Consider the following 20,071-nt stretch of genomic DNA (forward strand, 5'->3'; position numbering starts at 1 on the left):
GCAGGCTCATGCATGTAAAATGGGCACTTCCCTTGGGGTGGGGAGAAGGAGTGAATTTTGGAGAATCTAAAGAGGCTTCAGTGGGTAGAAACTCTTGTCTCTGAATTAGAAGGTCGTGGGTTCAAGCGCTACTCCAGAGAGTTGAGCACAAAATCTAGACTGACACTCGCAGTGCAGCACTGTTGGAGGTGCCGTCTTTCAGATAAAATGTTAAAGCCTCTCAGGTGTACATAAAAGATCCCATAGCACTATAGCTCTGGCCAATATTTATCCCATTTGATATCTCGCCATTATCGCATTGCTGTTTGTAGAATCTTACAGTGCACAAATTGGCTGCCATGTTTCCATCATTACAACAGTGACCATGCTTCAAAAAGTATTTCATTGGCTGTAAACTGATTTAGGGATGTCCTGAGGTCATGAAAGGCACTATGTAATGTCTGTCTGTCCAGTCTGTTTTTCTTTCTGTCTTTCTCTCTTTCTATCTGTCCTCCTGTCGTCCTGTCCGTCTGTCCATCACTTCCTCTGTCCTTCCATCGATCCCTCTCTCCATCCATCCAGCAGCTTGCAGTGTCAGCTGTGGGTCACCTCTGAGTCAGAAGGTTGTGGGTTCAAGTCCTACTCCAGGGACTTGAGCTCAAAAATCCAGGCTGACTCTCCAGTGCAGTACTGAGGGAGATCCAAGACCACCCCAATCTCTGTCGTCGAGCTACAGTACACGGACGACACTTGTGTCTGCGCACACACAGAGGCTGAACTCCAGGACATAGTCAACGTATTCACTGAAGCGTATGAAAGCATGGGCCTTATGCTAAACATCCATAAGACAAAGGTCCTCCACCAGCCTGTCCTCGTTGCACAGCACTGCCCCCCCCCCCCCAGTCATCAAGATCCACGGCGCGGCGCTGGACAACGTGGACCATTTCCTACATCTCGGGAGCCTCTTATCAACAAGAGCAGACACTGACGACGAGATTCAACACCGTCTCCAGTGCACCAGTGCAGCCTTTGTCCACCTGAGGAAAAGAGCGTTTGAAGACCAGGGCCTCAAAACTGCCACCAAGCTCATGGTCTACAGGGCTGTAGTAATACCTGCCCTCCTGTTTGGCTCAGAGACATAGACCATGTACAGTAGACACCTCAAGTCACTAGAGAAATACCACCAACGATGTCGCCGCAAGATCCCACAAATCTCCTGGGAGGACAGTCTCAGCAATATTAGCGTCCTTGACCAGGCCAATATCCCCAGCATTGAAGCACTGACCACACTTGATCAGCTCCGCTGGGCGGGCCACATTGTTCGCATGCAGACATGAGAATCCCAAAGCAAGCGCTCTACTCGGAACTCCTTCACGGCAAACGAGCCAAAGGTGGGCCAATGAAACGTTACAAGGACACCCTCAAAGCCTCCCTGATAAAGTGCAACATCTCCATTGACAATTGGGAGCCCCTGGCCAAAGACCGCCCTAAGTGGAGGAAGTGCATCCGGGAGGGCGCCGAGCACCTTGAGCATGCAGAAATCAAGTGCAGGCAGCAGAAAGAGATTGCGGCAAACCTGTCCCACCCTCCCTTACCCTCAACAACAATCTGTCCCACCTATGACAGGGACTGTGGCTCTTGTATTGGACTGTTCAGCCACCCAAGGACTCATTATAAGAGTGGAAGCAAGTCTTCCTCGATTCCGAGGGACTGCCTATGATGATGATGACTAAGTGAGTGCCGCACTGTCGGAGGTGCCGTCTTTTAGATGAGATGTTAAGCCGAGGCTCTCTCAGGTGGGCGTAAAAAATCCCAAGGCACTATTTCGAAGAAGAGCAGGGGAGTTATCGCCGTTGTTCTGGACAATATTTATCTCTCAGTCCAAAGAACAGATTATCTGGTCATTGTCACATTGCTGTTTGTGGGAGCTTGCTGTGTGCAAATTTGCTGCCGTGTTTCCCACATTACAACAGTGACTGCACTTCAAAAGTACTTTATTGGCTGTAAAGCGCTTTGTGACATCCGGTGGCCATGAAAGGTGCTATATAAATGCAAGTCTTTCTCATCTATTCATCCATGCATGGAAAAAAGCCCTTCAGCCCCCTTGACTTCACCCCTCCATCTAACAACTCACTGTTACAGCATTGAGCTGTTTTTTTTTTAATGGGGGCAGGTTCCCCGGTCCTGTGCACTTCGTTTTTCGCCCCGGAGGGCCAGAAATGGCGGCGGTGACGTCTTCTGGGCGTACGGCCAGTCTCCAACACCCTGCGGGAGTGTTCCGGGCCGACTTTGCGGCCGGAAGAGCAGCGCCGGTGTGCTTTTTGTCTCCCGACTCGCGGCTTGCCCCGCAGTGACCACGTGGGCAAACAGACGGCCCAACCTATACTGACTGCAGAGAGGTAAGTAATGCAGTCAGTCTAAGGTAAGTGTGATTGTTTTTACATTTAATATTTTGCGATTTATGTTGTAGTGATGTGGGCTATGTATTGGGAATGTTTTTTGGGGGATTTTTTTCTCCCCAGGCGTCTCTTGGAGCACTCCTGGGCCAGCTCTTTAGTTCAGGATTTTCCCATGCTAATGCCCTGAGAGAGGTGTCATCATAGGCAGTTCCTCGAAATGAGGATGACTTGCTTCCGCGCCATAAAGGAATGAGTTCACAGGTGTTTCAATGAAGGACCTAATATTCCAGATAATAAGAATTAGGAACCGGAGGAGGCCATCTAGCCCCTCGAGCCTGCTCCGCCAATCAACAAGATCATGGCTGATCTGGCCATGGACTCAGCTCCAATTACCCGCCCTCTCCCCATAACCCTTAATTCCCTTATTGGTTAAAAATCTAGCTAACTGTGATTTGAATACATTCAATGAGCTAGCCTCAACTGCTTCCTTGGGCAGAGAATTCTACAGATTCACAACCCTCTGGGAGAAGAAATTCCTTCTCAACTCGGTTTTAAATTAGCTCCCCCGTATTTTGAGGCTGTGCCCCCTAGTTCTAGTCTCCCCGACCAGTGGAAACAACCTCTCTGCCTCTATCTTGTCTATCTCTTTCATTATTTTAAATGTTTCTATAAGATCACCCCTCATCCTTCTGAACTCCAACGCGTAAAGACCCAGTTTACTCAATCAATCATCATAAGGTAACCCCTCATCTCCAGAATCTGCCTAGTGAATCGTCTCTGTACCCCCTCCAAAGCCAGTATATCCTTCCTTAAGTAAGGGGGGGGGGAGCGGGTGTCGGGTCGGAGCGGGTGTCGGGTCTGGTCGGCGGTGGGGGGGGGAGGTGGGGAGCGAGTGTCGGGTCTGGTCGGGCGGGGAGCAGGAGCTGGCCGTGGGAGGAGCCCCAGTGAGGCCATTGGGCCAGGGCTAGGGGCTGCGTGCTTCGGGCCCCTCCCACACAGTTCGGCGCCTGGAGCTACTGCACTTGCATGCCGACTGTAGCGCGCATGTGCAGAGGTCCCGGCACTGTTTTCAGCGCCGGGACCTGGCTCCGCCCCCCCACAGCTCGTGCTGGCTGCGCCGAGGGCCAGAGGACCTGTAAGTCGGTGCAGACTACCGAGGATTTTTTTCGGCGCCGTTTTAGGCGCGAAAAACGGGCGCCCAGCTCGGAGGGGTGCCCGTTTTTTTTCTTGTGGAAACTTGGGCCCTATGTTTCCACTTGTGGGAAGATCATAGCTAGAGGTCATCAATATAAGACAGTCACCAAGAAATCCAATAGGGAATTCAGGAGAAAATTATTTACCCAAAGAGTGGTGAGAATGTGGAACTCGCTACCACAGGGAGTGGTTGAAGTGAGTAGTATGGACTAGTTGGGTGAATGACCTTGTTTCTCTGTCGTATATCCAATGTAATCCTCTGTTCACTGTTTAAACCCTGTTTGTTTTAAGCAGACTAACATGTCTATTAAAATAGTGGAAAGGGGAATGTCGTATCATTACGGGTTAAGGCTCCACTCGCGAACATCACCAACAGTCATTTCTAGGCTTTGCCCTCAAAGGGTGCATTCAGGTGCCATATTTAGCATTTTTGCGATAGAGTTGGTGCTTCCCAGTGGCACTAAAGATGGAAGCTGGTGTGTAAGTGACAGATCAATTCAAACTCCAGATCTCAAACTCTAGCGTAAACACAATCTGGGACCCAAAAGACAAAGGGAGCGAATATAATGGCCCAGATGTGGCTGGTATGCCCCGTTAGTTAGACTTTTCCCCTCACCCTGCAGCTCGATAAATGTTTGCCCAGTCAGTTGTTGGAACTGTGAACTGATGATAGTGCAGCGGGGGCAACGGAGCATGCGGCCTTGGTTAAAAATGAGACCAAAAGGCTGTCTCCTTGAAGAATGAGAGTTAAGGATTGGAAAAGAAACAGAAATTTTTGCAGAAGGACATAGGGTGAATTATAATCAAATCAGGTAAAGAAAGAGAAATAAATGTAGGATTAAGAGAGAGAGAAAAAGAGACAGAAAGAAAAATAATTAAAATTCAACTTTTTGAATTTAAAAATTTCTAACAACAATTTGCTTCCTGTAGGAATGAGACCCCCCAGATTGAATTGTTCCCTTTCTGGGCTGGAGAGGTTGATTGGCACTACAGAAATGTAAAAAAAAAGTACTTGCACTGTTAAATATCAGCCCTAACATTTTGTGGCGAGTTTAATTGCTAATCAATGCGTAAATGCAGCAATTTAATTAAACTCAGGGAGAGGTTGAGGGTGAGCTGCCGTTTTCGTGAGATTAACGGTGGAGTGGTGCAATTCGTCCAGCAACTTGTGGCGATTCACAATTCAGGCCGCATATCTTCCTCGCCACAAGGTGCTGGACAATATATCATCATCATAGGCAGTCCCTCGAATCGAGGATGACTTGCTTCCACGTCAAAAAGTTCACAGCTGTTTCAATGATGGAGCTAAAATTCCAGGTCCGAACTAAATCTTGAAGGGTGGAAGGTGCCTGTGCTTGGATTTTTTTAACGTGTGGTGACCGTTGCACACCAGCCACCACACGGGCTTGACAGAGCTAGGTCTTGGTCCAGTGGCAAGGATTAACCAAGACACCTGGAGACCAGCTCTGCTGCAGGAGCCTAGTGCGCACACATATCGCAGTGTGGGCTGGCCCGTGCCATACATTAATACTGGAGAGCACTATTAAACTCGCCGTTATTTTGCCAACAAAATCTGGCCCGATGTTAAGAAACATTATATCGTGCCTTTCATGACTTCAGGACGCCCACAGCACTTTACGGCCAATGAAGTATTTTTAAAGTATAATCACTGCTGTAATTTATTTGTCAAACTTATGTGTTTTGTCTTAAAACACTCCTGTAAAGTGCCTTGGGATGTTTTACTACATTAAAGGTGCCATATAAATACAAGTTGTTGTTGTTAATGTAGGATATTCCGCTGAGCATCTAAAGTTTCTTTGCCGAGAGCGTTAAGAAATCAAGCGCAGGCAGCGGAAGGAGTGTGCGGCAAACCAGTCCCACCCACCCTTTCCTTCAACCACTGTCTGCCCCACCTGTGACAGAGACTGTAAATCCCATATTGGACTGTACAGTCACCTGAGAACTCACTTTTAGAGTGGAAGCAAGTCTTCCTCGATTTCGAGGGACTGCCTATGATGATGATGATGATGATGATATTTGCACACAGCAAGCTCCCATAAACAGCAATGTGATAATGACCAGATAATCTGTTTTTTTTAGTGATGTTGATTGAGGGTTAAATTGGCTCCAGGACACCAGGGATAACTCCCCTGCTCTTCTTCAAAATAGTGGCGTGGGATCTTTTACGTCCACCTGAGAGGGCAGACGGGATCCCGGTTTAATATCTCATCCAAAAGATGGAACCTTCGACAGTGCAGCACTCTCTCAGCACTGCACTGGAGTGTCAGCCTAGATTTTTGTGCTCAAGTCTCTGGAGTGGGACTTGAACCCACAACCTTCTGACCCAGAAGCAAGAGTGTTCCCAACTGAGCCAACAACAAACTATTAGCTTGTAAGTGCTACTAACTCAACGTTGGCATCCCAATTGGCTGTCCCTCCTGGGGATAATGTGGAAAGCATATTTTTAATGTCTGCAAAACAAACTCAATGTTTTGTGCACATGTAGTGCGATGTCATGACGTCACCACTCAACCATCGTTCCCAGTTCTGGTTGGGTTTGGAAGAGCCAGTGTGAATCCTCCCTCAAAGCAGACGCGGCAACTATTCACTCCTTGTTCGTTGGCTAGCACATAACTATGTCGTAAGGGTCCCATGTGAAATGAGCTTGAGCAGTCGTGGCCCAAATGCTGGTGGACACAAAATGGATCATAATTTGAAATTATTTGTCACAAAATTGGCGATCTTATTCAGAGGAGACATGAGGATTGCTGACGGAAGAAATTCATATTGGCACAGTGGAAGTTGGGGTGTAATTATTGAAGTACGGAATCATGAATCATAGAATGATGCAGCACAGAAGGAGGCCATTCGGCCCATCGTGCCTGTGCCGGCTCTTTGAAAAAGCGATCCAATTAGTCCCACTCCTTCGCTCTTTCCCCATTGCCCTGCAAATCTTTCCTTTTCAAGCATTTATCCAATTCATTTTGAAAGTTATTATTGAATCTGCTTCCACCACCATTTCAAGCAGCTCATTACAGATCATCATAATATGCCTTCATGTTGCCTCTGGTTCTTTCTGCAATTACCTTAAAGCTGTGTCCTTTGGTTACTGACCCTTCCGCCACTGGAAACAGTTTCTAATTACTTACTCTATTAAAATACTTAATGATTGTGAACACCTCTATCAAATATCACCTTAACTTTCTCTGCTCTAGGGGGAACAACCAGAGTTTCTCAAGTCTCTCCACACAACTGAAGTCTTTTATATTTCATATATATAGGGGCCGAACTTGGTCAAGGCCTCCGCCCGCCCAAGTGCCGCCCAAAGTGCCGCTGATGGCCGCCAAGGTACCGGACGGTACTTTCGGCGGGGTTTTCATCGCCGAGGTCTCTCGAAGGTCGTCGGGCAGCAAATCAACGACGTATGCCGGGTTGAGCTCTCATTCTGGGCGGCAGAGGCGCTTGCCGTCCAAGTGCTGCTGCGGATGGAGTTGGGCCCACGGAGTGTCGAAGAAGTAAAAATAAAAATCATCACCAACAAAAAAAACACATCTGGCGACCTTCAGGGTACCCCAGGTAAGTCCCTGTAAAGAAATCATTTAAAAACACTCCACTTACCTTTTTTTACAGGATCTTGACACTCACCATTCAGGACAGAGCAGCCTCCACACAGCGGTCCACCGCCGTCCTGCTGCCGACTCCCGCCCGCATGATGATGGGAGCTCGGCGGGCGGGAGCTCAGTTGCACGACTTGGCCGTCCACTGACGTCGGCGGGCACTTCCCGGCGGCTCTCCGCTCCAGGCCGCGTCGAAAGTGGCATTCAGAGGTTCGAGCAGAGGAATGTCGGCGGCAGTCGGCGGCAGTCGGCGGTAGTGGGCGGTAAGGCCATCAAAATCGGCCCCATAGTCTTTTATTCCTGGTACCATCTTAATAGGGGGAATTTTAATGTGCACCTGGCTATGTTTTATCTAATCTGATATCAAGGGATATAGAGCAGGTGGAGTTGAGATACAGATCAGCCATGATCTGATTGAATGGTGGAGCAGGCTCAAAGGGCTGAATGGCCTACTCTTGCTCCTAATGCTCCCATGCGACAAAAAATGGATTTTGGTCAAATGGAATTTATAATTTATATTTTGTATTGACAGAAACAGCATGCAAGGGGACCAAGGTCACACAAGGTACCCTCTCGGAGACCAGATATGTTGCTAAGGCAAGCACAATGGAATGTCTAAAGGTGTTAATTGTTTAATTTACCACAATCATTGCAGCCAATCACAAACAATCTTGTCATTGTCAAAGGTAGGCTAACCATTTAATATGATGAGAGAGAAATGCAGTCTTTAGTGAAACGATTGTTGACCTAATTTAATTATCAGAGATGCAGTCGTCTATTGCCTTTTATTTCAGTGTAATGTCAAAGGTGTTTGGATCGTGGTCCAGTGGGTAAGTGTCTGCAGATGCAGTTCCGGGTCACTTTGGCATTGATCAAGGAATCAGTCCAAAATCTGGGGTCGTCATTTGATAGATAGTGGGGTCTGAGCAGTTTGAGAAGGGAATGTGTTATATATGTAAACTTGTATATACTTTGTACAGCCACCAGAGGGCTCATATCCTGGAGTCTCAAGGGATCCCATAATCCCTTGGGAGCACAGGTACTCAAGGAGGCCTCACAAGCTGGAGAGGCACCCTGGATACCTGCAATAAAAGACTAAGGTCACACTCTACTTTGAACTCACAGTATCCAGTCAGACTCTTTATTCATACATAACAACTGATGATGAGATACAGAACATGAACCCCACCGCAACGATGCAGAGAACAGTGGGCATCCCAGAGAAGTTTTCGGAGGGAGATGATTGGGAAACCTTCGTGGAGCGACTCGACCAATACTTCGTGGCCAATGAGCTGGAAGGAGAAGCGAATGCTGCCAAACAAAGGGCGATCCTCCTCACCGTCTGTGGGGCACCAATGTATGGCCTCATGAAATATCTGCTTGCTCCAGCGAAACCCACAGAGAGATCGTACGATGATTTGTGCACACCGGTCCGGGAGCATCTGAACCCGAAGGAAAGCGTTCTGATGGCAAGGTAGGGGTTCTACACCTAAAAAAGGTCTGAAGGCCAAGAAGTGGCGAGTTATGTTGCCGAGCTAAGATGCCTTGCAGGACATTGCGAATTTGAAGGACATTTGGAGCACATGCTCAGAGACATTTTCGTACATGGCATTGGCCAGGAAATGATACTTCCCAAACTTTTGACTGTAGAGACCCCAACTTGAGTAAGGCCATAGCATTAGCCCATAAATTCATTGCCACCAGTGACAATACTAAGCGAATCTCTCAGCACACGAGTGCTGCTACAAGTACTGTGAAAAAGTGATGTTGTTTTCAAATCGCAACGTACAGGACAGGCCCCACATGCCTGCAGCTGCACGTCTGCAGATGTCTTACAGTCCACCATCAAGGATGATGAATGCAAGGCCCTTAACACCTTGTTGGCGCTGTGGGGATCATCATCGTTTCCATTCATGGCACTTCAAAGGGTACGTTTGAAAGGGCTGTGAAACAATGGGACACCTTCAACGTATGTGAGGGCAAGCTGCAAATCCTGCTAATCCTGCAAAATACCATGTTGCAGAGGAGGACAGATCCACGGCGGATCACGACGAATCAGAGCCTCAGACCGAGGAGGCAGAGGTATATGGGGTGCACACATTTATCACAAAGTGTTCCCCGATAATGCTGAAGTTTGAACAAAATGGACTCCCGGTATCAATGGAGCTGGACACAGGCGCGAGCCAGTCCATTATGAGCAAAAAGACTTTTGAAAAATTGTGGTGCAGCAAGTCCTCAAGGCCAGTCTTGACTCCAATTCGCATAAAACTGAGAACTTGAGAACAAAGGAACTGATTTCCGGAATCGGCAGTGCTACTGCAAAAGTCTCCAATGATGGAGCGGTGCACAAGCTACCACTCTGAGTGGTACCGGGCAATGGTCCCACGCTGTTCGGCAGGAGCTGGCTGGGAAAGATACGCTGGAACTGGGACGATGTCCGAGCGCTATCTCCCACTGATGACATTTCGTGTGCCCAGGTCTTAAACAAATTCCCTTCACTGTTTGAACCAGGCATCAGGAAGTTCCAAGGAGCAAAAGTGCAGATCCACCAATTCCGGGGGCGCGACCCATCCATCACAAGACAAGAGCAGCACTGTAGATGATGAGAGAAAGGGCAGAGATTGAGCTAGACCGGCTGCAAAGAGAGGGCATTATTTCGCCGATCGAATTCAAAGAGTGGGCCAATACGATCGTTCCTGTCCTCAAGGGAGACTGCACTATCAGAATCTGTGGTGATTAGAAAGTAACTATCAATCGCTTCTCCCTGCAGGACCAATAGCACTACCAAAGGCAGACGACCTTTTTGCGACGCTGGCAGGAGGAAAGACATTCATGAAGCTGTACAAACCCAGGCATCGTAATGATGAAAGCGATAGCCAGATCTCACGTGTGGTGGCTCGGTATCGATGCGGACTTCGAGTCCTGCGTGCACAGATGTAACACATGCTCGCAGTTAAGTAATGCACCCAGGGAGGTGCCACTAAGTTTATGGTCTTGACCCTCCAAACCTTGGTCTAGGGTACATGTCGACTATGCAGGCCCGTTCTTGGGAAAAATGTTCCTTGTGGTTGTAGGTGCGTACTCCAAATGGATTGAATGTGAGATAATGTAGGCAAGCACGCACGCTGCCACCACTGAAAGCCTGCGGGCCACGTTTGCCATGCACAGACTACCCGATGTCCTGGTGAGCGGCAACGGATCATGTTTTACCAGTGCCGAGTTCAAAGAATTCATGATCCGCAACAGGATCAAACATGACATATCCGCCCCATTCAAACCAGCATCCAATGGTCAGGCAGAAAGAGCAGTGCAAACTATCAAGCAGGGCTTGAAGAGGGTCACTGAAGGCTCACTGCAGACTCGCCTACCCCGAGTCCTGCTTAGTTACCGCATGAGATCCCACTCGCTCACTGGGATTCCACCTACTGAACTGCTCATGAAAAGGGCACTTAAAACAAGGCTCTCGTTAGTTCATTCTGATCTACATGAACAGGTAAAGAGCAGGCGTCTTCAACAAAGTACACATCATGATAGCGCAAATGTGTCACGCGAAATTGAAATCAATGATCCTGTATTTGTATTGAATTATGGACATGGTGCCAAGTGGCTTCCTGGCACTGTTGTGGCCAAAGAGGGGAGCAAGGTGTTTCGGGTCAAACTTTCAAATGGACTCATTCACCGGAAATACTTTGACCAAATCAAACTCAGATTCATGGTCTATCCTGAGCAACCCACTTTGGATCCTACCTTCTTTGACCCCACAACATACACACCAGTGGCAACCGACACCGCGGTTGGCCACGAAACAGAACCCATCATCGTCAGCAGCCCAGCAAGGCCAGCTGCACTGCAGCCCAGCGAGGGCCCAACAGATGGTTCACCAATACCAGCATCTGCACCGAGATGATCAACCAGGGAAAGAAGGGCATCAGATCATCTCACCTTGTAAATAGTTACACTGTTGACTTTGGGGTGGAGTGTTGTTATATATGTAAACTTGTTTATACGTTGTACAGCCACCAGAGTGCTCATCCCCTGGAGTCCCAAGGGATCCCATAATCCCTTAGGAGCACAGGTACTTAAGGAGGCCTCACAGGTTGGAGAGGCACTCTGGATACCTGCAATAAAAGACTAAGGTCACACTCTACTTTGAACTCACAGTATCCAGTCAGACTCTTTATTTATACATAACAGAATGGACCACTGATTGGCCATAGTCCTTTTTGACAGACAGCTCAATGGCCTGGGGTCTCCAATTATGGAATGTTGTTGAGCGTTCATGTGTTTAACTCAGTCATTCAGTCAGTAGCAAAAAGCTCTGTATTTTAAGCTTGTGTCTCTTTGCCGAGGAGCTGGACTAGACTTCAAATGGTAGGGTACTCTGTTCCACATCTTAAAAGCATATGGGCTCCATTTCTCCAATGCAGATTTTTGGTGCACTGCAAGAGTTATGCCCATTTTTTTTGGCCCTGACTACTTGAAAGAAATAAGCTTCAGGGGGGAGGAACCTAATGTCTGCGCCAAAAAACACGATGTCCCCACTTCTGCGCATGCGCAAAAAAAAAGGACATTTTTGACGTGATTGCTATGGACGCGCATACCCAGTACACCTCCCGGTCTGCATTCGGCCATTTTTAAAGAGTCCATTGTGTGTGAGAACTTTAATTCTCATTGGAAAAATTGAAGCTGCAATACAAGATGTAACGTGGCTCAAGAATTTCTCACAGGACCGAAATGGAGGCACTGGTTACTGTAATTGAGAACAGATGGCAGGAGCTGGACACCAGCAGAGGTCACATAAAAGTTTCACCAAAAGAAATGAGGAAACGCTGGAACCAACTTGCAGAAGATTACTGTGCAATGGTGACCAACCCGCAGTCCGGAGGCCAGTGCAAAAAGAAGTGGCAGGACCTTGATCAAGTAGTTAGTGTAAGGAATATTTTCATTTATTCAATGGAATTGCAATTGTAACTGTGACATCTGTATATGTCCCACCCAGCAGAAAGACACCCTCTCTAAAAAGTTATATTTTCATCTTTGCAGAGGAAGGTGGCACACAACAAAAGGGAAAGAACTTGAACAGGAGGCGGCCCGGCAAATCTGCACCCACTGACACCCTTGGAAGAGAGGGTCGCTGCTTTGATGGGTCCTACCTGGAGAAAAGCAACCACCACTGCACAAGCTGGGCCCACACTCGAGGGAGAATGTAAGTCCTGCAAATTACACAGTCTGGCTTTGCTAAATGTTAAGTACTGTGCGGGCTAGCCATGCTTCGGTTCATGGGGAGGTCTCTGTCAGCTACGCTTCAGCTGATGCAATGTGCTATCATTCATTGTGGTCCTTCAAATCAGTCTGCTGCCTGCGCTGTGTGAGCCTACTCATGCCACCCTGCCCCTTCCTCTGCTGCTAACCATTTGTCTGGTCTGTTATATTTTGCAGAACTTGAGGTCAACCCTGACTAGGCTGAAGCCGATGCAGGAGAAGATTCAGATGCGGACGAGCCTGAAGAGGAGAACATCTTCCAATCCCATCTTCCAGACCAAGAGCATGGGGTTGAGGCTGAGGGGAAGGATGAAGCACCCCACTGTTGTATTCACTCTGGAGGAAGTGCAGGTGCTGCCCATTGAGGTGCCAGGCCCTTTCCTGAGTGGTACGAGTGTTGTTGGGACATTCCATGGTTTCTCACAGTCCAAGGCTGTGGGTCCCAGTGGGGTGCAGCGAGCCACACCCAGGATGAGGACCAGGATGAGGAGGGGAAGGAGAGCTCGACAGTGCTCTCCTGAGGTGCAGGATCTAAAAGATGCAGTTCAGATGATGGCAATGAGTGCGGAGAGCATTGACCTTACACGATCACTCCTGGGCACCATCAGTGGGGTGGGTGATGAGGTATCGGGACTGTCGCGAGAATTAACAACACTCTCACGAGAAATGGGAACACTGTCTGGGCACATGAGGGAGGGAATGTCGCAGGCAGCTGATACACTGTCGGTGAACATGAGGGAGGGAATGTCGCCGGTAGTTGAGACATTGTCAGGGCACATGAGGGAGGAAATGTTGGAGTTAGCTGCTGAAATAATGGAACACGCCCAGACCCCATGGCCATTGAGAGAATCAACTACCACTCCCAGTCCAATCCCCACACCAGCCTCTGAAGAGCCCCAGCCGGGCCTTCCACATTACCGCCTGCCACCCCCGCCCCCCATCAAGAAGTGCGCATTACCCAAAATGTTCAAAAAAATAAGCTTGGTACCAACCCGAGAAACGCTACGCCACCAACTGCGGACAGGGATGGAGTCAACAAGACCGCTCGCAGCGTGTGGTCTTAAAATAAGATGGAGGAGAGATGGGTGCAGCCTTTCTTTGTTGCTGTTGTTGTTATTATTATTGTTGTTACTGTTGTAACTGTTCTCAAATTCAAAATTTTTTGTAAGTTTTGTAAATTTACAAGTTTAAAAGTTTGTAAATGATCTTAAAATTTTTAAGTGATCGTAAAGTTTGTATGTGATCTTAACTGAAAACTTTAAAGTTTATTAAAGTTAAGTTAAGTACAAATAAGTGTTTGTTGAACTTTAAAAAAATATATATTTGAAATTATAACTGAATCATTTCCATTATTTGTTCCATTATTAACACAACTTTTTGAATTAAAGAAGAATCATTTCCATCATTTGTTCCATTAACACGACACAACATTACGGAACAGCTCCAAACAGTAAACATGGTCCATGTGGAATAGTTGCCGCTGAGCCTTCAGGCAGCAAAGTGTTCACGGATGAATTGCTGGCACAGGGCTCGAGCAATCTTTAAAGGGGCACAATGGCCCGCCCTCCTCCGCCGTTGTACTTCGGGTTCAGGTTCTTGCATGGCTTCCTCATCCTCATCCTCATCCTCCTCCTCCTCATCATCATCATCTGCATCTTCCTCCTCATTATCAGCCAATCTCACCTCAGGTGGGTCTTCTACTGCCAGCTGCTGCTGCCTCATGATGGCTAAGTTATGCAGCATGCAGCACACAACAGTAAACTGACCAACAATCTTAGGGGAGTATTGCAAGTAGCCTCCGGAATGGTCCAGGCATCGGAAATGCTGTTTCAAGATGCCAATGCTTCCCTCTATTATGCTGCGCGTCACAATGTGCGACATGTTGTATTCCCGGTCAGCTTCCGTCCGGGTTATTAGTAGGGGCGTCATGAGCCAGGTGGCGAGGCTGTACCCTTTGTCTCCCAGCAGCCAGCTCTGCCTTTCTAGCTGCTGCTGAAACATGGCAGATATAATGCTCTCGTGTAGGATGAACACATCATGGGTGCTCCCAAGGTATCTTGCATCAACAGACATGATGCGATGGCATGTCATCACACATGAGCTGTACATTGATGGAGTGGAAGCCTTTTCTGTTCCTGTACATCTCAGAATCCTCTAAAAGTACTTGCAAGGCGATGTGGGTACAATCAATGCAGCCCTGTACCTTTGGGAAGCCAGCAATCCTGGAGAAGCCCACAACCCTTTCACGCATTGCCTGGGCAGTCATGGGGAACTTGATGTAGTCATTCCTCTGGACATATAATGCAGCAGTCACCTGGCAAATGCAGATATGTGTTGCATGTTGAAAAATGGCACACACATCCCCAGTTGTGGCCTGGAACGATCCAGATGCATAGAATGAAAGTGCAGCTGCAAACTTCACTTCAACTGACAAAGCAGTCCTCCTGATGCTTCTAAGTTGCAGGTCTGCTTTGACCAACTCTCAGATCTCAGTACAACTTATTTGCTGAAACACAGCCTTCTCACACAGTCTGCATCACTCAGGTGCAGGTATGAACGCCTGTCTCGATATATCCGCTGTGGGTAAGGCCTCCTGCCCCTCATCCTACGTGCTCTGAGGTTCGTTATGCGATGACGTCGAATCAGTCATCTCCTCCACGCCACCGTCATGCACAAGGCTTGCATGATGTATGGCATTGTCAGTATTGCCCCCATGATTAAATTATACCTTTGCAAGAAACTCAAAACAGCAGGGCAAGCTTCTTTCCTCTGTCTCTCTCCCCAAGGTCGACACCCTAGTATGGACCACACCCAGGTCTAGGCATGTGCGATAGGCTTGCTTAGAATGGGAAGCTATGCATTCAAATGAGGACAGTTGGGGCAATGAAGTCGAATGCAAATCTATAATTTTAGATTTTTTTCAAAGTACCACCCCACCACTAACCGAATGTCTCCTCACCAGGCTCAAGGGTTGGCTGGCAGAATCGCTCCCTCGCCCGGAAGGGACTCGGCAAACTCACCACCCACCCCCACACACCCCCCCACCCCACACCACCCCCCCGAGCTTCATTTGATGCTGCTGCATAGTGTAAGGGTTCTCATCCCTTCAGTTTGGCTTCCACACAACCCCACTACTCCCTGGGCTTCTTTTGAAGCCAAGCCCCTGTGTCTGGGCACGGGACCGATTCTGCCGGCCGACACTCCAACCCTCAGCCTGGTTTGGAGACGTTCAGTGATGGGGTGGCACTTTGAAAAAAATCCAAAAATTGAAGAATTGCATTAAATTTCCATTTTCTGCGTTTTAAGTTTGAAAAAATTAAGCTTCATGATGCATATTTAATGTGTTCTTGAATCCTTCCAAAACTTCGCTTAAAACAATGGTGTCTTTCTACGTCGATTTTTTGCAGTGCGCTGGTTTTTCTTAAGTGCTCAGAAGGTTTTTTTCTGAGTGGTCACATACGCCATCCTAGGAGAAATGTAAATTGGTCAAAGTTGCATAAAAGTGAAAAACTGGTGCAGATATCAGGTTATGACGCAAAAAAAAACTAAAAAAATCGGAACTAACTGAGTTACGCTGATGCACAATCTTTGGGGAAACTTGGATATTTTAATTTAGGCCAAAACAAGCGGCACACGCCAAAAAAACAGCGCACATCACTTGGGAAAATTGAGCCCTATGTTTCAGAGACTATGGGCCCAAGTTTCCACATGATTTGCTCCTGATTTTTAGGAGCAACTGGTGGAGAACGGAATATCTTAGAAATCGCAATTCTCCACATTTAAGTTTTCTGCAGTTCTAGTCATTTAGAACAGTTTCACTTTTGAACAGAATTTTCTTTTCAAAAGGGGGTGTGTCCGGCCACTGACGCCTGATTTGAAAGTTTCCACAGTGAAAACATACTCCAAACTAACTTAGAATGGAGCAAGTGAAGATTTTTGTAGGCCTGAAAAAACCTTGTCTACACATTAAAAAATCAGGCGCAGGTTACAAATGAGGCGTCCGGAACGAGGTGGGGGGGGGGAGGGGGGGAAGGGAAGTCATTAAATTCTACAATAAATCCTTAGTTATACTTATACAAATATTATACAAATAATTCCAACCTGAATAAAAATTTATAAGCAAAGAAAAGATTAAATAAACCATGTTCCTACCTGTGTGAAAGTGCTTCAGGCAGGGAGAATGCTGCAGGAAGCCTCACAAGTTGAGGCAGCCGTTCCCGACGGCAGGGGAGGGAGGGGGGAAGGCAGTGAGGGCCCGACCGACCGACGGCAGCAGCCGTTCCCGCGGGGGGGGGGAGGGGAAGGCTGCAGGAAGCCTCAGAAGTTGAGGCAGCCGTTCCCGACGGCAGGGGGGGGGGGGGGGGGGAAGGGGGAGGCCCCCCTGCCGTCGGTCTGGCCCGTCGGGAAACGGCTGCCTCAACTTCTGAGGCTTCCTGCAGCCTTCTCACTGCTGCAAGAAGCCTCAGTGCTGATCATGGAAGGGCAATGTGCTTTTATTAAAAATGAACAGCTGCAAAGAACTACAAAAATGGCCGAGTGCCAATGTTTCCTTCACACTGCGCGTGCGCGAACGCTCCAACGCGCATGCGCAGGGTTGCCGGCACGAAAAAAACTAATTTAAATGGTACCCGCCCCCTCCTACTTACAAAATCGGCGCAAGTGGTAGGCTCCGCCCCCTGGGCGCCGTGCCAAGCTGACATCGAGCTGCAAAGTGCTCGAGAATAGCAAGTTTTTTTTCAGGCGCCGTTTTCGGCATGAAAAACGGGTGCCCAGCTCGGAGGGGCGCCTGTTTTGCCGCATGTGGAAACTTGGGGCCTATGTTAGGAGAGTCATCATCATAGGCAGTCCCTCGAATCAAGGATGACTTGCTTCCACGTCAAAAAGTTCACAAATGTTTCAATGAAAGACCTGATATTCCAGGTCCTGAACTACATCCTGAAGGGTGGAAGATGCCTGTGCGTGGATTTTTTTAACTTGTGGTGGCCGTTGCACACCAGCCACCACACGGGCTTGACAGAGCTAGGTCTTGGTCCAGTGACAAGGATTACCCAAGACGACTGGGGACGTGCTCTGCTGCACGGACCTAGTGCGCACGCATATCGCAGTGTGGACTGGCCCGTGCTGCCCCTGGGCCCTCGCCTCTTATGGGCCCCGATCTCGCGCCTCTCCTGGGCCCTGATCACATCCCTCTATGAACTCTTGCAGCTCCTTTGCCCCGACCTCGCCGCTCCTGCAGTACCTGCCCGATCACCGACTTGGATCTTGGTGACGACCCTCTTCACTGCCGTTGCTCTCCTGCTCCAGCACGTGCTGCTCCCTGGAGTGGTATGCCGCCACGCTGCTCCTTCCACTCCCCGGCCTGCTCCGATGGTGTTCGCAGGCCAGGGGCCGCTCAGCCTGCTGGGTTAGGCTTCCATGATGCTCCTTCCGCTCCCCGGCCTGCTTCGATGGTGCAGTTAGGAGAGTAGAGTATGATTCAATGCGTTGTCTTGTGTACTGTTCATTTACCTGCCCAATTTAAATACATTACAACAATGTCTATGCCTCAAAATGTACATCAATGGCTGTAAAGTAATTTGGGACACGCAATGCACTAGACTTTTGGCACATCATCCATTTATCATAGAAACATAGAAAATAGGAGCAGTAGTAGGCCATTCAGCCCTTCGAGTCTGCACCGCCATTCAATATGATCATGGTGATCTTCTATCTCAACACCATCTTCCCGCTTTCCCCCTATACCCCTTGATGCTTTTTGTTTCTAGAAATCTATCTATCTCCTTCTTAAATATATTCAGTGACTTGGCCTCCACAGCTTTCTGTGGTAGAGAATTCCACAGGTTCACCACCCTCTGAGTGAAAAAATGTCTCCTCATCTCGGTCCTAAATTTCGTACCCCGTATCCTGAGCCTGTGATCCCTTGTTGTAGATTTCCCAGCCAGGAGAAACATCTTCCCCACATCCAGTCTATCCAACCCAGTCAGAATTTTATACATTTCAATGAGATCCCCTCTCATTCTTCTAAGCTCTATTGTTTAGCCTAGTCGACCCAATCTCTCCTCATACGGCAGTCCTGCCATCCCAGGAATCAGTCTGGTGAACCTTCGCTGCACTCCCTCTATGGCAAGTATATCCTTTCTTATGTAAGGAGATCAAAACTGCACACAATACTCCAGATGCAGTCTCACCAAGGCCCTGTCATAAGACATCTTTGCTCTTGTACTCAACTCTTCTTGTGATGAAGGCCAACATACCATTTGCCTTCCTAACTGCTTGCTGCATCTGCATGTTTGCTTTCAATGACTGGTGTACAGGGACACTCAGGTCCCTCTGTACATCAACACTTCCCAAGCCATCACCATTTAAATAATACTTTGTCCTTATGTTTTTCTTACCAAAGTGTATAACTTCACATTTATCCACATTATATTGCATCTGCCATGTGTTTGCCCACTCATTCAAGCTATCTAAATCGCCTTGCAGCGTCTTTGCATCCTTCTCACAACTCACAATCCCACCTAGTTTTGTGTCGTCAGCAAACTTGAAAATATTACATTTGGTTCCCTCATCCAAATCATTTATATATATCGTGAATAGCTGGGGCCCAAACACTGATCCCTGTGGTACCCCACTAGTCACTGCTCGCCACCCCGAAAAAGACCCATTAATTCCTACTCTGTTTCCTGTCAGTTAACCAATTTTCAATCCATGCCAATACATTACTCCCAGTCCTATGTGCTTTAATTTTGCACACTAATCTCTTATGTAGGACTTTATCAAAGGCCTTCTGAAAATTCAAATACACTACATTCACTGATTCTCCCTTGTCTATTCTATCAGTTACATCCTCAAAAAACTCCAGTAGGTTTGTCAAATGTAATTTTCCTTTCATAAATCTATGTTGATTTTGTTTAATCCCGTTGATATTATCTAAGTGTGCCGTTATCACATCCTTTATAATAGACTCCAGCTTTTTCCCTACTACTGATATCAGGTTAACCAGTCTGTAGTTACCCGTTTTCTCTCTCCCTCCTTTTTTAAACAGTGGAGTTGCATTTGCCACCCTCCAATCTGCAGGAACTGTTCCATAATCTCTACAATTTTTGAAAATGACAAACAGTACATCTATTATTTCCATGGCTACCTCTTTTAGTACTCTGGGATGCAGATCATCAGGCCCTGGGGATTTACCTAAAAGGCCAGCGGGAGTCAGGCAGTTCGAGCAGTCAGTCGAAGAGGCGGGAACTCGGAGCAGCACGAGTCCGGGGTCGGCGAGAGGCTTGTGCAGCTACAGGGAGAAGGCAAAAAAGAAGTAGAAATAAACAGAAAGGTGACATCACAGCCAAGGGGGTAAGTGATTGGCTGGTGATTGGTGAGCAGTTTTTCTTTTTTCTCTTCTATAACAGTCAGTAACTTTTAACATTGTTGTTGCCAATTTAAGTGTATCTAAGGGTTAAGTCATGGCAGGGGAGCTCGGTCACGTGATATGCTCCTCCTGTACCATGTGGGAACTCAGGGACGCTTCCGGTGTCCGTGACAATTACGTGTGCGGGAAGTGTATCCGCCTCCAGCTCCTGACGGACCGCGTTGCGAAATTGGAGCTGAGGGTGGATTCACTCT

Source organism: Pristiophorus japonicus, chromosome 6 (genome assembly GCF_044704955.1).
Source record: "Pristiophorus japonicus isolate sPriJap1 chromosome 6, sPriJap1.hap1, whole genome shotgun sequence".
NCBI lineage: Eukaryota > Metazoa > Chordata > Chondrichthyes > Pristiophoridae > Pristiophorus > Pristiophorus japonicus.